The 16519-nt window shown below is 38.8% G+C and overlaps 1 protein-coding gene and 1 pseudogene across 6 annotated transcripts in view; one reads left to right on the forward strand and one right to left on the reverse strand.

Annotated features, from left to right (window-relative positions):
- The window catches only part of RERE (arginine-glutamic acid dipeptide repeats), a 466306-nt gene that overhangs the window by 57970 nt on the left and 391817 nt on the right, over nt 1-16519 (forward strand). The window lies entirely within an intron of this gene.
- Nucleotides 9276-10001, reverse strand: LOC129008244 (large ribosomal subunit protein uL30-like; annotated as a pseudogene).

Consider the following 16519-nt stretch of genomic DNA (forward strand, 5'->3'; position numbering starts at 1 on the left):
GGACTCTTTCTTTTAATTCATCTCCGATTTTTGGCATCTTATCTAAGGCTGACTTTTGTGAACTGTGGTGATTGATATAAATGATGTATAAATGATTGTCTTAACTGTTACAGGCCTAGGGGCTGGGCGCAGTGGCTCACGCCTCTAATCCCTGCACTTTGGGAGGCCGAGGTGGGGGGATCACTTGAGGTCGGGAGTTCAAGACCAGTCTGGCCAACATGATGAAACGCCGTCTCTACTAAAAATACAAAAAATTAGCTGGGCGCGGTGGCGGGCATCTGTAATCCCAGCTACTCAGGAGGCTGAGGCAGGAGAATTGCTTGAACCTGGGAGGCAGAGGTTGCAGTGAGCTGAGATTATGCCACTGCACTCCAGCGTGGGCAACAAGAGTGAAACTCCATCTCAAAAAAACAAAACAAAACTAAACTAAACTAATGATAGGCCTAGGTCTATTTACTTGGGGAGAATTTATTTTGAATTATTTCTCAGATAAATCTTCCTTTTCCCTATAGGAAACTGACCTTGATTAGATTTATACAATGTAATAGCTCTGATCATCAAGACATATTGTGTGTGTGTGTGTGTGTGTGTGTGTGTGTGTGTGGAGAGAGAGAATAAGAATTTAGAGTTATATGTATATCGGCAGGAAAATTGTCCCTCACATTTGAATTTTGTAGTGTTTTTCTTCATGTCCGTTGAACTTGTGTAGTGTTCTGAGTTCTTTATGGCTGTTTTGCAATTGAGCATAGTGGGTGTACAGTTTCACACAACCTGCAGTCAGAAGAGCCACTTAGTTACTGGGATGGGAATGGCACCCATATCTCTTGAGATTTTGATTTTTTAAAAACTGTGCTAAACCGTATTATCCAAAGGGGAGATAATACTGTTTTTTCTTTTGGGAAGCGTCTACTTTGGAGAATTTAACCCTTTTCTAAAGTAACTGCAGTTGTCTTTTATTCCCCTTTTTGAAATACCTATAGTTTGACCTATAGTTTGATTGGACCAACAAAGGCCTCAGGTGCACTGGCTTGTTTCACTTGTGTGCTTCTGGCCTTTTTCTTTCTAATTCTTCATCCTTGCCTTTTGAAAGGATGATGCTCTTTTCCAAGTGACATCTAGCAGATTCTGAGATGTGGTGTCCGATTTAGTAATTTTCTCATATAAAAGGATTCTACAGTTAAATTAATGTGTCAGAAGAGGTAATAGTTGACAGTAAAGTAGGACTTTTTCATTTTTCTAAAGGAAAAATATAATCTTTCAGTGACTTAATACCTCTTTCCTTTCTTTAACAATCACAGTATCTTTTTATTTTTATTTATTTTTTCGAGATGGAGTCTCACTATGTTGCCCAGGCTGGTCTCCAACTCCTGGACTTAAGCAATCCTCCGGCTTCAGCATCTGAGTAGTTGGGAAATATCTTTTTAGTTAGTAACTCAATGTTGAGGTGAGAGAATAACCCCATTTTTTAAATTGACAAAAATTGTACACATTTATTGTGTATACCATGATGTTTTGAAATATATATACATTGTGAATGACTAAAATGAGTATCTGTATTACTTCACATTTTTTTTTGTGGTGAGGACACTTAAATTCTTCTTTGCAATTTTCAGTAATATAATACATTATTATTAATTATAGTCACTATATTATAAAGTTGATCTCTTGAACTTATTCCTCCTCACTGAAATTTTGTGTCCTTTGACTCACATTTCCCCAGTCCTCCTCTCAGCCTTTGGTAACCACCATTCTACTCTTTGCTTCTACTTCAGCTTCAGAAAAAAGGTTGATGAGGCAGGAGGATCCCTTGATCCCAGGAATTCCAGACCAGCTTGGCAAGACCTCATCACTACAAAAAATAAAAATAAAAAGTTAGCCAGGTATGGTGGCGCACACCTGTAGTCCCAGCTACTTAGGAGGCTGAGGCAGGAGGATTGCTTGCGCCCAGGAATTTGAGGTTACAATGAGTTATGATTGTGCCACTGCACTCCGGCTTGGGCAACAGAGTGAAACCCCGTCTCTTTTAAAAAAAAAAAGATTGAGGGCCGGGCGTGGTGGCTCATGCCTGTATTCCCAGCACTTTGGGTGGCTGAGGCGGGTGGATCAGGAGGTCAGGAGATCGAGACCAGCCTGGCCAACATGGTGAAACACCCCTACTAAAAAATACTAAAATTAGCTGGGCATGGTGGCGCAGGCCTGTAATCCCAGCTACTCGAGAGGCTCAGGCAGGAGAATTGCTTGAACCTGGGAGGTGGAGGTTGCAGTGAGCTGAGATCATGCCACTGCACTCCAGCCTGGGTGACAGAGTGAGATTCTTTGTAAAAAAAAAATTGAACTTAACATTTTAGGATTCTGCATATAAGTGGGATCATACAGTATCTGTCTTTCTATGTCTGATTTATTTCACTTAACATAGTGTCCTCCAGGTTCATCCATATTGTTGCAAGTAACAGAATTTTCTTAGATCACATAGTATTCTATTGCATATATATATGTGTGTGTGTGTGTATGTATGTGTGTGTGTGTATATATATGTGTGTGTGTGTGTATACATATGTATATGGCTTTATCCATTCATCTGTTGATGGACACTTAGGTTGATTCTGTGTATTGGCTGTTAGGAATAACATTTTGCATCCTTATATGGATAGTAAATAAACATCTTTATGATGAGTGTTTTTGGTGAACAGACTTTGAATGTTTAGCTTTTTGGTTGAATTTAATACTTTAGAGTGAAAAAAGACTGACTAGAATGAAAAAAGGCTGACGTTCAAATACAAAATTTTAGTGAAGTAGTTTCTACCAGCTCTCTTAACCCAACTACAATGTTCGATCAGCTGTGGGAGGAGTTGAGAAAAACAGGAATACACAAACCAGGAACAACAGTGAGCTTACCTTGATTTTCTTCCCGTTGTCTTACATTTGTTCCTCTGATAAGATTATGGGAAATTATGTAAATTCTAGGTCTCTTTTGATGGAGCATCCCATTTAGTATTACATTAGTGATGCAGTAGAGAATTTGATTTTGGTAGCCCATGTGGTTCATTCATTTAGTCGTGACTAGAGAATGAGGATTTCCAGGGTATTTCTTTTGTGTTAACTTTAGAAAAAATTGATTAGTGAAAGAAATGGGGCAATAATTTGCTAGGGAAAGTTCATGCAGGACAGTGATTATTAGGAATGAATTTTATTTAACAGAAATAGGAAAATGTTTACTTTGTGACATTTGCCAGCTGTTGACACTTTCTTTGTGTGTTTTGTGTTGAATGACAAGTAGCTTCATTATCTTCCATCTTTATTAGTGCCATCAGAAGCAGTAACTGGTTTGCTTTTTTTTTTTTTTTTGAGATGGAGTTTTGCTCTTGTTGCCCAGGTTGGAGTGCAATGGTACAATCTCGGCTCACTGCAACCTCCACCTCCCGGGTTCAAGTGATTTTCCTGCCTCAGTCTCCCAAGTAGCTGGGATTACAGGCATGCACCACCATGCCTGACTAATTTTTTGTATTTAGTAGAGACAGGGTTTCACCATGTTGGTCAGGCTGGTGTCGAACTCCTGACGTCAGGTGATCCACCTACCTCAGCTTCCCAAAGTGCTGGGGTTACAGGCATGAGCCACCATGCCTGGCCAAGTAAGTGGCTTTCTAATGAATAAATCATTTTCAAAGTTTCAAACCCACTGAAACTAACAAGATTCAGTGCCAGATTAATATAATTGCATGTTTTCCTTCTAAAGTTAAAGTGATCCTGATCTTCAAAGAAAACTTTCAAAAAGATGTAGTAGTACAGCAAAGCAGACTAATATTTTAGAAAGAATATTACCAGTAATAAAAAGGACAGAATTATAGTTTGATGCATTAATTTTAATAACTTTTTTTTTACAGCTCTTGAGCCAAGATGAATAAAGTTAAACAGAAATATGGTTCTCATTTTGATTGTACTGAATTTATTATATGGCATGCTCTCCTCCCTTCAGATGCAGAGTAAGGGCTTTTAGGTCCTTTTTGTTTAAAAGAGTATGGGTGATGCTAATATTATATAGCACTAGAATTAAAAATTATTTTCACTGAATATCCTTCAAAGCAATGTAATAAAAATGCAATAATTTGAATATTGCAGTTGAGGCAGTAGTCACTTTAGTTATAAGTGGTGCTCTGACTTTTTAAAAATAACAAATTGTTAGCCATGATCTAATTCTGTTTTATGAATTAGTTGCTTGTAAGAATTATACTTGTTTCTTGACCTAAAGTTATTATAAAATTGACAATTTGATTATTTTTTACTTTATTTTTAAATTTTTAAAAATGTTTAGTGGAGATGGGGTCTCGCTATGTTGCCCAGGCTGGTCTCGAACTTCTAGGCTCAAACAATCCCCCTGCATTGGCCTCTCAAAGTGCTGGGATTACAACTATAGCCACCACACTTGACTGATAATTTGGTTCTTTAATTGACTTTTTTCCTTTATAATAGCCCTTTTGTTGTGGTAGTATGCTGTAGATTTGGAGTTTTAAAATTTCAATTTAATTTTTATTTTTTGTGGAGACGGAGTCTTACTATATTGCCCAGGCTGGTCTCAAACTCCTGGGCTCAAGTGATTCTCTTGCCTTGGCCTCCCAAAGTTCTGGATTTACAGGTGTGAGCCACTGCACCTGCCCAATTTGGGATTTTGCATTTTAGAAATATATGTTATAAACAAATTCTGACAATACAGTTTGTTTTTGCTGATGTGCTTGCCTAGAAAGTCTTGTTTGCTCTTCTGTAGGTTGTCAGTTAAACTGTCTGCTTTAAAAATTTTTGTATTCTTTGTCCCAATTCCATGTGCCACTTGGTGTACTATTTAGTTTTTACACTGCCTTTCAACCTCCCCAGAGGTGGATTGTCCATGAAGCTTAAACCAAAGAGACCCTCACTTGAATGGCCCTCTTGACATTTTGTATACAAATTTTTGTAGTCTTTTTCTTAAAGAAGGCCCCCCAACTTGTATAAACAACAGATCTACAAAACCTTCCTTTTCTAAAATACAGGACTGCTAAGAGGAAATGAAAAACAAAAGTAAATGTGGATTTTTAGTTTTGTGGTTTAGGTAAAAGGGATATAAATAGAATATTGAATGGATTTGTGTGTGATGCCAGATTTAATTTATCATGATAACCATCAGTGGTGCACCAGATGTTTTGACTGTATTTAGCTTCATATTAAATTAAGCATAGCCAGTGGCCTACAAAGTCCATCTGTACTGCGCCAAAGGTAGCACTGAAGACAGCTAGCCGCCTTTTATGTCTGTTACCACTGCTAGCTGCTGTTTCCCTCTTGCCATGGTATTTAAGCTTTGGAATTGCTCATGCAGAGGTGAGCCTTTGTATTGAATTGGAATTTGTATTCTGTAAATCGACTGTACTGAATGACGAGGCTTGTCTTTCAGTAGATAGTCTATTATTATTTTTGCTTACCTATAAACCAGTGGAAATAAATACATAAGATTAGTTAGGGGTTTATTGAGGCTTGAATTCTAGAAAGAGGGGAATTACTATATTATGCACAAGTGCCAGTTAAACATGTACCAATCTGAAGAAGATTTTTCTGTACCTGCTACTAATCATGGAAAACAATTAACTTATTGGTTTTTGTTATATAAATACATATTAAGATCTGAAAATCTCAGCAGTTAGTTTTATTTATAATCAGAAGGACAGATGTTAACAATCACCGAAAACCTTTATGTTTTAAATGAACGCACCTTCACTTTTACTTGACTTCTACTTCATCAGCATAATTGGAGAACCATAGATTCTTTCCCCATGAGTGAGGGCAAAACATACATCTGCAGTGTTCTTAGCATGAGGATCATTAAGATGGCAGACCTTGTAGATCAAACAATTTCCTCCCATACACCCTCATTCTTTCCTAGAAAAGCATTGAGACAGCTCTGAAATTAGACCTGGAAAGCATGTGCTAAGGCAAGAACAAATATCTTGAAAATTTTATCATAATGTTGCTTTTTAAAGTCCTAAATGTCCTCTAAAATGAAATTCTTTTGTATTAACCTTCTTTCATATGCTGGCTTTCACCAGACTGCAGAATTGCCTGATTTGACTTTCTAATGTAACTGTAATGAATCTTCTGGGAAGCTGAAACGATTGAACACACATACTCTGCAACTCCATTGTAAAATATTCAGTCAGTACTGTCGATGCTGCTGATTAAAAAAGGGGGAAAAAAAAAAAGGAATTGGGAGTGAGAGAGAAAAATGAAACACTCCCTAACACATATTAGGGCTTAAAACCAAACATATTCTCTCAGGGATTTCAACCTTTGCGAGACATTATGATGTGCAATAATACCTTGATTAAATATATTCAGTAATTCCTTAATAAAAACATCAAGTTGGGTGAAGGTACGGTCTGCTTTGTAAAGCCAGAGTTAGGGGTATATGATTATGTTCAGTTTTGACACATTTGACACATCTGAAAAAGCATGGAGAAAAACTGGCCCATTTGCACAAACAGACAAATTGCCCTGTGCATTATGCATGAGGACCCAGTAGAGTTAAAGATTTGCCAGCCTATGAATGTGGGACCTACATGCAGTGGAGCCCAAATGTTTAATGCTGGGTCTTTCAAATGTGTGTCCTTTACATACTTTGGGTCTTATTTAGCAGCCAGAGAATCAAGAGGTATGCTTTTTCGTCGTATAAGTAATTTATCCCAGGTATTTATAATTGTAGCAGTATGTGTTTGGCTTATTTATCTGAAAGAAATTGAACACCAGAATTTAATAATTAAGGATTTATTAGTTAAAACTGAGTGTTATAATGAGCCAGATGCTGCTGCATTGAAACAGCCATTTTCATTAGCATTTTTAAGTAGAAGAGAATTGAATTTAAATTTGGAGTGTCTTGACTTTGATGAGTTGACATTTTAAAATCTTTTAAAATCCATCAAATAGAAGGCAAACTTCTTTTAATTTCAATGAAAGACAACACTCACACTGAAATATCAAAATAGGTAAGTGAATAAAAACCTACCTTAAAAATCTGAATTTCTGATTTTGAATACTGTAAAATAATGTTAACTTAAAATGCTTGCAAAAAGAAACGATTGCAAAAATGTGTGGAATATAAAAAATTAATTTTACCTATGACTGAAAAAGGTATAGATCACTCAAATGGAAGAGTCATTGGTGAATGGGAATGGAGAAGTGTGTTTATATTGTTTATTCCCTCCTTTTATCGCAGGGAAGCATTTTTAATAATAGCTTGAGTGGTTTGATGAAACATCCGAAAGAAACTCCCAGGAGAGGAAGATTATACTGGAGAGAGATCTCTCTGTGAATCATTTATGCTAACCTCTTGCTGAAGCACAGCTTGCATTTTTAATGAAGGATGATTGCATTTCATAAACAGACCTTTAAAAATTAAAATAATATTGATCCTTCCTCATTTAGGCCTATTAAAATAACATGCTATACATTTCTTTCTGATAGCTCAGGACAGATTATTATTATTGTTTTAAAACAATACACAATTTAATAATGTCTAATCAAAAGTTTCTTTAAATAGGACTTTGCTTAAAATATTTCTGGAAAATTTTTCTTCGTAATGTAATATCTATGAAAACAAAATTTAAAAATTATGAAATGGTTTAAAATTTGGCACTTCAAAGTATTTCCAACACAAACTATCTCTGGTAAGTTTCCTTTAATTTCTTTTGGTCATATCAGTTTCCTACAAAGGCAATAGCTTCATTTCTTGAAACATCTACTGTAGCATAGGAAAAGAGACTCACAAGGTTTTAAGAATCCTTGCTTTTACCTACAGCCTTATGCTGAGTACAAGTTACGTTATCTCTCAGTTTGTCAGTGTTCTTACTTTTAAAATATGTCCCTCAATGAGATAAAGATTAAGATGAAACTTAAACATGAACTTTTCTGAATTACCACTTCACTGTTGTTTATCATTTTGATAGGCTCTTCTCTGAACCTGAATTTCTCTTGTAAGGATTATAGGAATAATGTAGTTTAATGCCTTCTGTATCTCTTATAACTACTAGATGATACTGGGGTATTTTTTTTCTTTTTTTAAATGAAAATGTTCCTAAGTTTTGCTTTAGTACAAGAATATGAAACTGCAAAGGAAGTGTTTCTTTTCTGACGAAGGATTAGAAATAAAAAGCAAAGTCAAAATTCATCATCATATGATCGCCTTCTGGGTGATAGTGAATTTTTTGTTTTCCATTTGAAGAGTAGCAGCATATAGTGTATAAGAACACAGACACGCAAGGCAAATCCTGTCCCTGCCACTTCACTGGCATGTTACTTAGCCTCTGTATCTTTTTGCTGTCTGTAAAATGGGGATAATAATAGTGGCCCTTGAATGGCTGTTGTGAAGGTTAAATGGGTTATTCTAGATTAGTGTCTGCCGCATACACTAAGAGCTGTGTTAAGTTTTAACTATTATTATATTGAATTGATCTTTTTTTTTTTTTTGCAATCTTAAAACAGTTATTTGGGGACAGTTCCTGTACTATAGTCAAGTGCCAAAAATTCTATTATGACTTCTTAGAATGAAGTCTTTTTCCATATTTACTTTGTTGTTGTTGTTTCTTTGGTGCCTTGCATATATAACTAGATGATAACGTAAGTTCTTTTTTTTTTTTTTTTTTTTTTAAGTGAAAGGGATTCTGAGCTAAAGATTTGGTATAATTATGAAGAACATAAAACTGCAAAGGAAGGGCTTCTCTGAGGAAGTCTGTATGGAGTTAACACTGGGTCTCTGTTTAGCTTCCAAGTTGCTATAGGAATAAGCGCAGTATTTTGGACTTTTCAGAATAATAAGCCATGCATGTTCTGCATGTTCTTTCACCTGTCAGTGCAGAGAGGATCATCAGAGCAAAACTAACTGGGTAGCATAAGTTTGACTTTGGTGTAGTTCAGGAACTCTGGAAGAAATGGAATTTGCTCCCTTCCACCCTCCTCTTAAATTCTTCCATCAGAGAGGTTTTCCCATAGGTACCAGGTATTAAAAATGTGTTTCCTATAAGAATATTGCCTTTGTTACTATAGATTGCTATTTATTTGGAGATATTAGACTCATAGAGTGTAGTAAGGAGCAAATGAGAGACTAGATGCAAAGTGCTTGGCATAATCCCTGGCATGTCCTAAGTGTTTTTTCCAGTAGCGGGGCTGGCAGAGGTACGGTTGGTGGATGTTTGTAAACGGGGGCTGCTTGAATAAGTATGTTTCAGAGTTATTGAGAGATTGTCGTGATGGGCAACAGCACACTACCTGTTTTGGGAAGTGTGCTTAGATGTTTCAAGCACTTTGGAGCAGCTTATATTGTAGATAGTCAAGATTTTCTTCATTCTGCCTCGTGGAGAAGATAATTTGAAGGGCCACAGGAAGTTATTTGCTTCCTTGAAGCATTTTCCAATAGTATAGATCTCATGATCCTCCATGCAGATGATGCCATATTTACCAAGAGATAGAGCAGTCAAAGCGTTATCTGTCAAAGCAATTTGCTTATTGATTTTGCCATAACTATGCTTGTAGATTAGTTCATTTACTGACTTCAGATTTGGGTTCCCCCATGTAATATATGGCTCTACAATCCTCAGCATGTTAATTGAAGCCTTGTTGAGCTTCACAAAGGTTCCATTGAAGATTTGACAAAGGCGAAGAAGCTGCAACACCTTTCGGACCTCTGGGCTCACACCACTGATACCTCTGGTCCTGATGACAAAGGCCAATTTGGGTTCTGCAGGTACATAGAAGTTGCCAGCTTTTCTTGCCATCCTTGCCATTCGAATTTCAGTTCTGTGCATCTGCCTATATTCCTTGTGATAGTGCTTTGCTTTTTCATAGATAAGCTTCCTCCTTGCCTTTCAAAGGATGTTTTGGGCAAACTTCTTTCTGAGGCGCTTGATCTTCAGCTCTGTGAAATTCCTTTGCTTTTTCTTAAGGGTTTCTGGCACAGCAAGAACCACCTTCTTCTCTTCAACACCCTCCATGGTTCCAGCCGGGAAAAGAGGCTAGTGGTTTTTAAAAGACTAGTGGGTTTGTGACACTCACAGATATTGAATGAGGCAGAATGGTTTCTACATGTAGCACTTTACCACCCAAGTCTTAGCCCTCATCTTCGTTACCTTGACTATTGAAGCATTCATTTATTCAACACATTGACTACTGACTATGTGCCAGGCATGGTTCTAGAAGTAACAGTCTCCTAATTCCTCTCCAGTCTTCCACTTTACTTTCATCAGTCTATAATCCGTTCTTTTTTTTTTTTTTTTTTTTTTTTTTTGAGACAGAGTCTTGCTCTGTCACCCAGGCTGGAGTACAGTGGCATAATCTTGGCTCACTGTAACCTCGGCCTCTGGGTTCAAGCAATTCTCATGTCTTAGCCTCCCCGGTAGCTGAGATTACAGGTGCCCGCCACCACGCCTGGTTAATTTTTGTATTTTTAGTAGAGATGAGGTTTCGCTGTGTGGGCCAGCTTGGTCTTGAACTCTTGGCCTCAAGTTACCCACCCGCCTTGGCCTCCCAAAGTGCTGGGATTACCGGTGTGAGCCACTGTGCCTGGCCTGTAGTTCATTCTTTACACAGAGTTGGAGGAGTGGAATTGCTTTTTCAGAAACATAGATCACCTCATTCTCTTCCTTAAAACCCTCCAGATTCTCATTCTGCTGGGAATAAAATATAGATTTTTTTCCCCCATGGCTGTGTGCCAGCATAGCTGACACTTCTGGGTCTCTGATATAACTCTGACCACTCTCCACTTGCTCCCTTAGCGTCAGTCACAATGGCCTCCTGTCCTTTCTGTTGTTTTAGGAACTAACAAACTTAACTCTCACCTAGGTGTACTGCATTCATCATAATTGCCTCAATGCGGTTCCATCAGGTTTTTTTCTTTGCTTCGTCTTACAATTTAGTTCACATTTCAATATTATTCCTTAGGGAGGCCCTCCCTGGCTTCCAGTCCAAAGTAGCGCATTACTCTACGTCACCTTATCCTTTTTTTTTTTCCCAGAGCAAAATTGTGTTGTTTTCATTTTTACTTATGTATTTTTTGATGCCTTTCTTGTGAGTTCCATAAAAGCATTATCTACAATTAAATTCCCACTGGCAGGAATAATTCTCAGAATATAATAAACTCCTAAGAAATATTTTAAAAATGAATGAATAAGCTCACAATGATCTCCTTCACATATCTCTATTGGAGTCTACCGTTATAGTGAAGTTGCTAGCATGAGGTGGTTAGGAGTGCTGGCACCTCTTACTGATTGGGTGACCTTGGACATGTTACTTAACTCCTCCAGCTCTTCAATTCTTTATCCAAAAATTGTGATAATAATAATAATTATGCCCACTTCATGGAGTGGTTTTGATGATTAAAGGAACAGACAATTAAATGCTTGTAAAGCAAGTAAAGCAGTACCTGACACACAGCTTACCGAGATCTTGATAAATGTTAGCCATTATTACCATCATCACTGTCCCCCATGCCTATGAAATGCCAGAATAGAGACCCACTTATTTAATTAGCTCCTCTTTTTTAAGATATGTATATTCTGATACCTCATTATGAACACTTAATCAAGACCTATTTGGGCCTTCTAGGAATGGCAGTTTTGATTGGATAAAAAAAGAAAGGAGTAATTTAGGAAGGTGGGACTAGGTCTGATGAGGTCCTTGAAATGCTTAAAGTCCACACCTTTGTGGTTGGGAAGAAAGACAGAAGGAGAAATTGAGCAATCACCAGGTTTTTCGTACTTGGTGATATTAATGAGAATCTTGAAGTTGGGATGCTACCAAAAATTGCTTGGTAAGTTGCTGGTGCTGGAATTAATGCATGCATACTGATGAAGAAAGCTCTTGACACTTTTGGCTCTGTTTCCATAATCTGTAGGGTCCCGTTATAACCATATACTTGCATTGGAGCACAAAACTTGTGTTTGAAACTGAAGAGAGTATCTGATTAATAGTATGGAGAATGGATGGAAGGGGAGGGTTGTACAAGATACAGCAACGTAACCTGTGAGCCTATTGTGGTAACTGAGTTTAGAGATGGGGAAGCTCTGAACTAAAATAGTGATGGTGTGAGAGTGAATGACAGAGAGCATCTGGCGTGGGGCTGAGAGAACAGTCTAAGATAATTCCCAGGTTTCTGACTGAAGTGATTGTGGATGAGTTAGAATCCCACGTTTGAGTCTCAGCTCCACTATTTGCCAGCATAATAACTTCTGGCAAGTTACTGCATTTTTCTGAGCTTAGTTTCATTACCTGTAAAATGGTAGAGGTAAATAAGGGTGTTTCTCTCCCGGAATTGTCTTGAACTTTAGACGAAATTATGTGTAGTTGTATACAACTACTTAAGTAATATAGAAAGTTATGGCCAGGCGTGGTGGCTCACGCTTGTAATCCCAGCACTTTGGGAGGCTGAGGTGGGCGGATCACTTGAGGTCAGGAGTTCGAGACCAGGCTAGCCAACATGGTGAACCACCATCTCTACTAAAATAAATAACAAAAATTAGCTGGGTGTGGTGGCATGCACCTGTAGTCCTAGCTACTCGGGAGGCTGAGGCAGGAGAATTACTTGAACCCGGGAGGCGGAGTTCTCGGCAGTGAGCCGAGATTGTGCCATTGCACTCCAGGGTGGGCAACAGAGCGAAGCTCCGTCTCAAATATACCTACTCTCTTATTATCTCTAGTAACAACTAGGCTAGGAAATAACATTAATGAGATAATCAGAGAGTAAAGGAGGATTAGGTTTTGGGGGTAAAATGTGTATGGGATATTTAGTTAGATAATTCCAGTTCATTGTTTGCATATGGGCTTTGAGTTTAGGAAGATAGTTCTGTAACTAGATAAGGTAATATTTAGAGTGTCTTAAATATAGTAGATACTCAGTAAATCAGGTATGAATATCATGTGTTGATTTATCTGTCTTTCCAAAGTTGTAATTGGTAGCAAAAAAATCAGGATGTTTAAAAAAAAAAATTGGACAAAACTTTCTTTGAGCCTTCATCACCTCTGGCCTGGCTACCCTGGCAGGTTCTTAACAGGTCTTGTTCTCCCTGCCCACCTCCCGCTTCCATGCCCACCCACATGCCATTTGTTTTCACAGCACAGCAAGCCTAAGGATCCTTTTAAAAGTTAAGTCAGGGCCGGGCGCGGGGGCTCACCCGCGCCTGTAATCCCAGCACTTTGGGAGGCTGAGGCGGGCAGATCACGAGGTCAGGAGATCGAGACCATCCAGGTTAACATGGTGAAACCCCGTCTCTACTAAAAATACAAAAAATTAGCTGGGTGTGGTGGTGGACGCCTGTAGTCCCAGCTACTCGGGAGTCTGAGGCAGGAGAATGGCGTGGACCGGGGAGGCGGAGCTTGCAGTGAGCCAAGATTGCTCCAGCCTGGGCGACAGAGCGAGACTTCGTCCCAAAAAACAAAAAAGAAAGTTAAGTCAGATCCTGTCCCTTTTCTGCTTGGGAATTTGCAATAGCTTGACCTTTCACAATGCCATCTTGGGGTGTCTGTCTGTCTGTCTCTGTCTCTCTCTCCCTCTCCCTCTCTCCCTCTCGTTCCCCCATCTCTCTTCTCTCTCCCCTCCCTCCCCTGCCTGCCCTCCTTCTCTCTCACTGCCCCCCCACCCCCCCAATACACGCCCCCACACTTGCTTGCTCTAGCCACACAGGCCTTCTTGCTGTTTCTCTTATCTGCCGGGTGTCCTCTTATAACTGTTTCTTCGGCCCTGAGTACAATTAATTGTAATGTAAGTCAGACCACGATCATGACTTGTATGTCAGTATAGTCTCTGACTTATGAGTCTTTGACTTAGAATTTTGTAAGTTTATGATGGTGTAAAAATGATACACAGTCAATAGAAACCATACTTTGAGTACCATATAACCATTTTGTTTTTGACTTTCTATACAGTATTCAATAAGTTACATGAGATATTCAAGTTTATTATAAAATAGGCTTTGTGTTTTTTTTCTTCTTCTGGTGGTTCTAGCAGAAGTTATGGGGAGGGTTCTCAGTGGTTCTTACTGAGACATGGGCCCATTCTTGAACAAGTCATGGTGGCCAGGAGGATTTAGTAAGGTGAGCAACCCTGGATCCACCCAAACTACATGTTATTAGGTCCCCATATGAAGTGGTAGTTCCCTAGAGTAAAGTGAGTGAGGAGGGTGCTTTGTTAAACAGACAAAAGCTATCGTCAGACTATGATTTACACTAACATAGATACAATCTCTTTGAACAGAGATATAAACAGAATACTTTGGCAATACCCTGAAGGCAACAAATAATTCTGATTGTGAGGATCAAAGAAATTTTCACAGAGGTTACATTTAAACTGGGCCTTTCAAAATAAGAGGAATTTTATTTGGTTTTGTTTTGAGATAGGCTCTTGCCCAGTAGCCCAGGCTGCAGGGCAGTGGCAGGATCATGGCTCACTGCAGCCTCAACTTCCTGGGTTCAAGCAATCCTGCTTTAGCCTCTCGAGTAGCTGGGACCACAGGCATGTGCTGCCATGCTTGGCTAATTTTTAATTTTTATTTTTGGTAAAGATAAGATCTCCCTGTGTTGCCTAGGCTGGTCTTGAATTCCTGGGCTCAAGCAATTCTCCTACCACAGCCTCCCAAAGTGCTAGTATTACAGGTGTGAGCCACCGTTCACGGCCAGTAAGAAAGATGTTTTAAAACAGAAAAGAAAGGGAATGTATGTTAGGGGGTGGAAAAGTATGTATGCCAAGACATGGAGGTTCGAGCCTGGAGGAGAAGGAGCTGAGGACAGAGGTCCAATCCGTATATTAGAGTATTTAGGAGTTTAGACTTCATTTAGTGAACGGTGGAATCCTGTAGAAGTTTTAGGCGGGAGTATAATCTCATCGCACCTCCTTTTGCAGTTTAGCCAGGCGATCATGACAGCTGAACCTAGACCAAGGGTGGTCTGGAATGGAATGGGACAGATTGGAAAACATTTGGGAGATAGAAATGAAATTATAATAGCTGGACATGCCAAGTGTCAGTAGCTGAGAGAAACGTAACCATGTGTATTAGTCTGTCTTTGCACTGCTATAAAGAAATACCCGAGCCTGTTTAATTTATAAAGGAAAGAGGTTTAATTGACTCACAATTCTGTGTAGCTGGAGAGGCCTCAGGAAACTTACAATCATGGCAAAAGGCAAAGCAGGCACCTTCACAAGGTGGCACGAGCGAATGAGGAGCGAAGGGGGAAGAGCCCCTTATAAATCCCTCAGATATCCTGAGCACTCACCATCTCTAGAACATCATGGGGGAAACTGCCCCATGATCCAGTCACCTCCTGCCAGGCCTCTCCCTAGACACGTGGAGATTATGGGGATTACAATTCAAGATGAGATTTGGGAGAGGATACAGCCAAACCATATCACCATGGAAGTCACTGGAATGCCCTGGGGTGAAGTGGTAGAGGAGTGGTTTATACCTGAGAGTTTCTATTCATGGACCCACTTGACTGGAGGTAGGATGAACTGCATCTACAGCGCCATGCATGTCATGGGAAAATCAAATTGTCCTAATATGTGATTTTTGTTTTCTTGGGTCTAGGTGATTTTGAAGTTTTCCATTTTAGACTATGGGCATTTGTCTCCATTATCCTGTACACACTATTTATTCCATCTTAGTAGATTTAAGAAGTCTTTTTGTATGGGGAACATATATTTTATTTGTCTCTTACCACAAAATGCAGTGTAGAACTTTGTACGTTTTAGCTTACTGACTTCTGTTAACTGATTAACACCTCTATTTCTGTGTTTTCTTATTTTATCACTGAAGTTTGAAGGTGATCTCTTTTAGACCATATTATGAGCTATTTTGATCAGTTCTGTCTTTCCTATTGTTTTAATGGCCAAATGGCACACTGGTTGGTATAATTTTTCTATCGAAATTACCAGATTGAGAATGTACCCATCAGTTACATTGCTGTGTATGTTTTAGATAGTAGGCGTGTTTAAGAATGCAGCTAATACAGTGTTTGTGAAGAGTTGTAGTATTAGAGGACGTGTGTGTGGAGAAACAAAGGTGAAATGGAATTCTCCCTGTGGTTAGTGTGACCCTCATAATGTTATAAGTGGTGTGGTGTAAAATTGTTACTACCCACATATGGAACTTAAGCAGTTTACATTTTCTACATCAGGGTTTTTCCATTGCTTTAGCAGGACATAGAATTCCTTGCATTTTGTTAAAATGTACATGAGCACCCAGGGGCAGCCTTAATGATTTTTGGGTGTAGTTGGAATAACAATTACATTTTGAAAAGTCCTTTGGGCTTTAAGTTAAATGAAAGGGAATCATCTCTTAAAAGTATGTCCACTCCCACTTTGAGAGCTTTTCATTTCACAGCATCAGAATTTCTGGGACTGTCTATTTTCTTTCATTCAACCACTATTTATTGAGCACCTACTGTGCTTCAACACACAGTTCTAAGTGCTGAGGAAGCAGCAGCAAGTGAAACAAACCCAAATATTCCTTAATTCTTGGAGAAA

Source organism: Pongo pygmaeus, chromosome 1 (genome assembly GCF_028885625.2).
Source record: "Pongo pygmaeus isolate AG05252 chromosome 1, NHGRI_mPonPyg2-v2.0_pri, whole genome shotgun sequence".
NCBI classification, from domain to species: domain Eukaryota; kingdom Metazoa; phylum Chordata; class Mammalia; order Primates; family Hominidae; genus Pongo; species Pongo pygmaeus.